At 35.2% G+C, this 8,468-nt stretch overlaps 1 long non-coding RNA gene across 2 annotated transcripts in view; it reads right to left on the reverse strand.

Moving 5' to 3' along the window:
• LOC111869698 overlaps window positions 1-8,468 on the reverse strand; it is a 10,078-nt gene that overhangs the window by 801 nt on the left and 809 nt on the right. The window contains exons 2-4 of one of the 2 annotated variants that reach the window (XR_002843705.2): window positions 6,508-6,568; window positions 4,318-4,404; window positions 1,840-1,926 (exon numbers count right to left, since the gene is read on the reverse strand). This is a non-coding gene — a long non-coding RNA (uncharacterized LOC111869698). The remainder of the gene's footprint in view (window positions 1-1,839; window positions 1,927-4,317; window positions 4,405-6,507; window positions 6,569-8,468) is intronic. The other variant, XR_002843706.2, reaches the window with a different exon arrangement.

Consider the following 8,468-nt stretch of genomic DNA (forward strand, 5'->3'; position numbering starts at 1 on the left):
TTCGATAATTTATGCTAATGTTAGGTTGTGATTGTACATTGTTATAGGTGTGCGCAAACGATTTCTGCGCATCGTTATGATCAGTTAAGCACGGTTTTGCCGTCGGCAATATCTTACGATTTAATGCATATGACAGCGTAGTATATCATATTTTTACGGGTCATTCTTTTTCCGAAATTTCTCACGTCATAATCTCTTCCATAATTTTTCTGTTAAACTCTACATAATCTATGACACCTGGAATATACTACGATATTTATAGTGGACGAAAATGCATTTTTCCGAAATACTGATATTTCAAAACTATCTCAAGTGCATGATATCATAATTATCTTGATTTTCTCTTACAATTTCCAAAAGTTTCGACATATCTCAACGACATACATGTGCTTCATATAAAAGGTATCCACCCCACAACACTAGGGCTGAAATAGTAGAAAGGGAAAATCATTGATTACAATTTCCAAAAGTTTCGACATATCTCAACGACATACATATGCTTCTTATAAAAGGTATCCACCCCACAACACTAGGGCTCAAACAGTAGAAAGGGAAAATCATTGATTACGATCTGAACCTAACAATATATAATTCAACATAAACAAAAAACGAACACTTCACTATATATCTTCTAGACTAAACTATAAAATACCATTACAAGACTGTCAGCTGTAACAACTCGTGCAATCCTGTAAACAATGTCATTCTCTAAGTAGTTTAATAGATGGAAAGAAGATAATTCCCTGATCCCCTATACTACTTCCTAGCACATGTAAGCCTGTAAGATTAGATGGCAATAATGCAATCCTTTGTCTATCACCCCGAAATATACATCTAACTTAGAAATCACTTGCCATCATTCTTCAAGCTATAACACATTCTCTACACACCACTGTGAATATTTCACACTGTCATTTAACACGATTTCCAGCATAGCACCAACGACAACATGTGTTTCACTTATCATACCACCTTGTTATAAGAAAGAAATATTCATGCAAACAAGATAAGTACAAGAAAGTGGAAACTTCTGAATCAAATGTGGCTGAAAGAAAATCCTAACATTCTTGATACACTACAATAACTCACTACACATCACTCTATACATTACACACAAAAATACATTGTCACAATAGAAAATTTAAACTTCACTTTACACTTGACAACACTGTAGCCAAAACAACACACACTATACACACCACTCAGTCACAGAGAACTAAGACATAAATTCAAAAAATACCTTCTTCAATGGGAAAAACAAATTCACTTTGCACCCTCTTCTTACAAGTAATTATAATAATACAAAAAACGTATCATTCTGACTAACAAACTACACACACATATAACATTCAGAGGATACCTACCAAAACTACACCCTCTTTCCTGTAATACCAAATATGCACTCATTAAATATAATTCACTCTCTATTTCTATAACCACTAAAACACTTTCATCCAAACCACTCCACATAATTCACACGATATTATTAATAGTGCTAGAAAACCTCAAAGACACATTGCCTCACTACACACCCACTATTCTTATATTCACTTAATTTCGTTAAATCACTTTTATCATGTATTCTTCCTTCACACATACTTCAGTTTCATGGTTCAGAGGGAAAATACTTCGATTTCGTTGTGGAACAGAGGAAACTCATGTTTGTAAAATTTCGTGCACAGGCAATTACTCGGTCCAGGATAATAAACACATTAACACCTACCATTTGCACTATCTCACTGAATGTTTTACATATACTTTCAGGCACACAATTAATCACAACATGTACATATATGTATATAAACATACACATAACACCCTCTTTTTATTTATAAATACCTCTTCATACCAGGAAAGAAACCAAACTTGATGGTGCACACCGGGTATTTAGGTCACACTGACAGGGCGGCCATACTCTTAACATGACTGAAACAAAAACATTCGAATATCAGAAAAATTACATGACGTTAATTTTTCACCCTGTTTTTTAAACATTTTCGTGTATAAAATTATTCGACTTCCTAACCACGAAGGGAATTTCGGGCGAAACGAATGCCCACCACTCACTCAATTGGTCGCGTGTCCATACACGAGAAACAAGGGAACGATTTCACTGACAAGAAAGATTTTTCGTCATAATTTTATGCCATTGGAGGACACCATAATGCCATAATATGTGATATTCAGTAATCATTTATATTACCGTGGGGGATTCGCAAACTCTTGAGGTGGGAGCGGCATTCTCGACACAATCTAAGCTATCACGTAGCAATATAACCTCGGAATATAACAACAAAAATTTATATTTTGGGTTGAAGAACAGTTAATACGCCCAATTTTATACATAACTTCATATTTCGACTTATATTCCACGTTACGAGAGTCCTATATTACGTTCGGTTAAATAGCAGCTTCGTAAATGACGTCAGTTTTGTGTGTGCGCAATGAACTACTGCGCACCCACCTGTAAATCTGGGGGCTGGCCCTTGGATTGCTGATGTTAGGTTAGGATAAGTTAGTTTACGTTGGTCAGATGAGTTTGGGCAGATGACTACTGCGCATCCATCTATACTTTGGAGGTGGCCAAGTGCGATATTTTATGCTAAGGTTAATTTTTGATTGTACATTGTTATAGGTGTGCGCAAACGATTTCTGTCCATCGTTATGATCAGTTAAGCACGGTTTGGCCGTCGGCAATATCTTATGATTTAATGCAAATGACAGCGTAGTAAATCATATTTTTACGGGCCATTTTTTTTCCGAAATTTCTCACGTCATAATCTCTTGCATAATTTTTCTGTTAAACTCTACATAATCTATGAAACCTGGAATATACTACGATATTTATAGTGGACGAAAATGCATTTTTCCGAAATACTGATATTTCAAAACTCTCTCAAGTGCATGATATCACAATTATCTTGATTTTCTCTTACAATTTCCAAAAGTTTCGACATATCTCAAGGACATACATATGCTTCTTATGAAAGTATCCACCCCACAACACTAGTGCTCAAATAGTAGAAAGGGAAAATCATTGATTACGATCTGAACCTAACAATATATAATTCAACATAAACAAAAAACGAACACTTCACTATATATCTTCTAGACTAAACTATAAAATACCATTACAAGACTGTCAGCTGTAACAACTCGTGCAATCCTGTAAACAATGTCATTCTCTAAGTAGTTTAATAGATGGAAAGAAGATAATTCCCTGATCCTCTATACTACTTCCTAGCACATGTAACCCTGTAAGATTAGATGGCAATAATGCAATCCTTTGTCTATCACCCCGAAATATACATCTAACTTAGAAATCACTTGCCATCATTCTTCAAGCTATAACACATTCTCTACAAACCACTGTGAATATTTCACACTGTCATTTAACACGATTTCCAGCATAGCACCAACCACAACATGTGTTTCGCTTATCATACCACCATGTTATAAGCAAGAAATCTACATACAAACAAGATAAGTACAAGAAAGTGGAAACTTCTGAATCAAATGTGGCTGAAAGGAAATCCTAACATTCTTGATACATTACAATAACTCACTACACATCACTCTATATATTACACACAAAAATACGCCACACTAGAAAATATAAACTTCAATTAACTCTTGACAACACTGTAGCCAGAACAACACACTATACACACCACTCAGTCACAGAGAACTAAGACATAAATTCAAAAAATAACTTCTTCAATGGGAACTACAAATTCACTTTNTGCACCCTCTACTTTCAAGTACTTATAATAAAAAAACAAAAAAAAACTTATCATTCTGACTAACAAACTACACACACATGTAATATTCAGAGGATACCTACCAAAACTACACCCTCTTTTCTGTCATACCAAATATGCACTCATTAAATATAATTCACTCTCTATTTCTATAACCACTATAACACTTTTCATCCAAACCACTCAACATAATTCACACGATATTATTAATAGTGCAAGAAAACCTCAAAGACACATTGCCTCACTACACACCCACTATTCTTATATTCACTTAATTTCGTTAAATCAATTTTATCATGTATTCTTCCTTCACACATACTTCAGTTTCATGGTTCAGAGGGAAAATACTTCGATTTCATTGTGGAACAGAGGGAACTCATGTCTCATGTTTGTAAAATTACGTGCACTGTCCATTACAAGGTCCAGTATAATACACACATTAACACCTACCATTTGCACTATCTCACTGCATCTTTAACATATACTTTCAGGCACACAATTAATCACAACATTTACATATATGTATATAAACATACACCTTATTATTTATAAATACCTCTTCATACCAGGAAAGAAACCAAACTTGATGGTGAACACCGGGTATTTAGGTCACACTGACAGGGCGGCCATCCTCTGAACATGACTGAAACAGAAATATTCGAATATCAGTCCGATTATAGGACGGTAATTTTTCACACTTTTTTTTACCAATTTTCGTGTATAAAATTACTCGATTTCCTATTCACGAAGGGAATTTCGGGCGAACCAAATGCCCACCACTCACTCAATTGGTCGCGAGTCCATACACGAGAAACAAGGGAACGATTTCACTGACAAAGATTTTTCGTCATAATGTTATGCCATTGGAGGGCAGCATAATGCCATAATATGTGATATTCAGTAATCATTTATATTACTGTGGGGGATTCGCAAACTCTTGAGGTGGGAGCGGCTTTCTCGACACAATCTAAGCTATCACGTAACCTCCGAATATAACAACAAAAATTTATACTTTGGGTTGAAAAACAGTTAATACGCCCAATTTTATACATAACTTCATATTTCGACTTATATTCCAAGTTACGACAGTCCTATATTACATTCGGTTAAGTAGCAGCTTCTTAAATGACGTCACTTTTGTGTGTGCGCAATGAACTACTGCGCACCCACCTGTAAACCTGGGGGCTGGCCCTTGGATTGCTGATGTTAGGTTAGGTTAAGTTTGTTTACGTTGGTCAGATGAGGTTCGCGCAGATGACTAGTGCGCATCCAACTATACTTTGGAGGTGGCCAAGTTCGATAATTTATGCTAATGTTAGGTTGTGATTGTACTTTGTTATAGGTGTGCGCAAACGATTTCTGCACATCGTTATGATCAGTTGAGCACGGTTTGCCCGTCGGAAATATCTTACGATTTAATGCATATGACAGCGTAGTAAATCATATTTTTACGGGACATTTTTTTTTNCATCTAACTTAGAAATCACTTGCCATCATTCTTCAAGCTATAACACTTTCTCTACACACCACTGTGAACATTTCACACTGTCATTTAACACGATTTCCAGCATAGCACCAACCACAACATGTGTTTCACTTATCATACCACCTTGTTATAAGCAAGAAATCTTCATACAAACAAGATAAGTACAAGAAAGTGGAAACTTCTGAATCAAATGTGGCTGAAAGGAAATCCAAACATTCTTGATACACTACAATAAATCACTACACATCACTCTATATATTACACACAAAAATACATTGTCACACTAGAAAATTTAAACTTATATTTACATTTGACAACACTGTAAACAAAACAACACACTATACACACCACTCAGTCACAGAGAACTAAGACATAAATTCAAAACATTCTTCAATGGGAACTAGAAATTCTCTTTGCAAACTTCTTTATCCAGAGTGGCTGAATGGAAATCCTAACGTTCTTGAAACACCACAATATCTCACTACACATCACTCTATATATTACACACAAAAATACACCACACTAGAAAATATAAACTTCAATTTACAATTGACAACTCTGTAGCCAGAACAACACACTATACACACCACTCAGTCACAGAGAACTAAGACATAAATTCAAAAAACACCTTCTTTAATGGGAACTACAAATTCAATTTGCACCCCCTTCTTACAAGTACTTATAATAAAAAAACAAAAAAAACGTATCATTCTGACTAACAAACTACACACACATGTAATATTCAGAGGATACCTACCAAAACTACACCCTCTTTTCTGTCATACCAAATATGCACTCATTAAATATATTTCACTCTTTATCTTTATAACCACTAAAACACATTTCATCCAAACCACTCCACATAATTCACACGATATTATTAATAGTGCAAGAAAAACCTCAAAGACACATTGCCTCACTACACACCCACTATTCTTATATTCACTTAATTTCGTTAAATCACTTTTATCATGTATTCTTCCTTCACACATACTTCAATTTCATGGTTCAGAGGGAAAATACTTCGATTTCGTTGTGGAACAGATGAAACTCATGTTTGTAAAATTTCGTGCACTGGCCATTACTCGGTCCAGGTTAATACACACATTAACACCTACCATTTGCACTATCTCACTGAATCTTTAACATATACTTTCAGGCACACAATTAATCACAACATGTACATATATGTATATAAACATACACATAACACCCTCTTATTATTTATAAATACCTCTTCATACCCGGAATGAAACCAACCTTGATGATGCACACCGGGTATTTAGGTCACACTGACAGGGCGGACAACCTCTTAACATGACTGAAACAGAAAGATTGGAATATCAGTCCGATTACAGGACGGTAATTTTTCACCTTATTTTTTACGCATTTTCGTGTATAAAATTATTCGACTTCCTATCAACGAAGGGAAATTCGGGCGAAACAAATGCCCACCACTCACTCAATTGGTCGCGTATCCATACATGAGAAACAAGGGAACGATTTCACTGACAAAGATATTTTATCATAAAGTTATGCCATTGGAGGGCAGCATAATGCCATAATATGTGATATTCTGTAATCATTTATATTACCGTGGGGGATTCGCAAACTCTTGTGGTGGGAGCGGCGTTCTCGACACAATCTAAGATATCACGTAGCAATATAACCTCGGAATATAAAAACACAAATTTATACTTTGGGTGGAAAAACAGTTAAGTCGCTCAATTTTATACATACCGTCATATTTCGACTTATATTCCACGTTACGGCAGTCCTATATTACGTTCGGTTAAATAGCAGCTTCGTAAATGACATCACTTTTGTGTGTGCGCAATGAACTACTGCACACCCACCTGTAAACCTGGGGGCTGGCCCTTGGATCGCTGATGTTAGATTAAGTTAGTTTAAGTTAAGTTAGTTTACGTTGGTCAGATTAGGATTGCGCAGAAGACCACTGCGCATCCATCTATACTTTCGAGGTGGCCAAGTTCGATAATTTATGCTAATGTTAGGATGTGTTTGTACATTATTATAGGTGTGCGCAAACGACTTCTGCGCATCGTTATGATCAGTTAAACACGGTTTGGCCGTCGCCAATATCTTACGATTTAATTCATATGACAGCGTAGTAAATCATATTTTTACGTGACATTTTTTTTTCCGAAATTTCTCACGTCATGAACTCTTGCATAATTTTTCTGTTAATCTCTACATAATCTATGAAACCTGGAAAATACTACGATATTTATAGTGGACGAAAATTTATTTTTCCGAAATACTGATATTTCAAAACGCTCTCAAGTGCAAGATATCACAATTATCTTTATTTACTCTTACAATTTCCAAACGTTTTCGACATATATCAACGACATACATATGCTTCATATGAAAGGTATCCACCCCACAACACTAGTGCTCAAATAGTGGATAGGGAAAATCATTGATTACGATCTGAACGTAACAATATATAATTCAACATAAACAAAAAACGAACACTTCACTATATATCTTCTAGGCTAAACTATAAAATACCATTACAAGACTGTCAGCTGTAATAACTCGTGCAATTCTGTAAACAATGTCATTCTCTAAGTCGTTTAATAGATGGAAAGAACATAATTCCTTGATCACCTATATTAATTCCTAGCACATGTAAGCCTGTAAGATTAAATGGCAATAATGCATTCCTTTGTCTATCACCCCGAAATATACATCTAACTTAGAAATCACTTGCCATCATTCTTCAAGCTATAACACATTCTCTACACACAATTGTGAACATTTCACACTATCATTTAACACGATTTCCAGCATAGCACCAACCACAACATGTGTTTCGCTTATCATACCACATTGTTATAAGCAAGAAATCTTCATACAAACAAGATATGTACAAGAAAGTGGAAACTTCTGAATCCAATGTGGCTGAATGGAAATCCTAACATTCTTGAAACACTAGAATAACTCACTACACATCACTGTAAATATTACACACAAAAATACGGTGTCACACTAGAAAATTTAAACTTCACTTTACACTTGACCACACTGTAACCAAAACAACACACAATATACACACCACTCAGTCACAGAGAACTAAGACATAAATTCAAAAAATTCTTCAATGGGAACTAGAAATTCTCTATGCAAACTTCTGTATCCAGTGTGGCTGAATGGAAATACTAACATTCTTCAAACACTACAATAACTAACTACAC

This window comes from Cryptotermes secundus, unplaced genomic scaffold (assembly GCF_002891405.2).
Source record: "Cryptotermes secundus unplaced genomic scaffold, Csec_1.0 scaffold1725, whole genome shotgun sequence".
NCBI classification, from domain to species: domain Eukaryota; kingdom Metazoa; phylum Arthropoda; class Insecta; order Blattodea; family Kalotermitidae; genus Cryptotermes; species Cryptotermes secundus.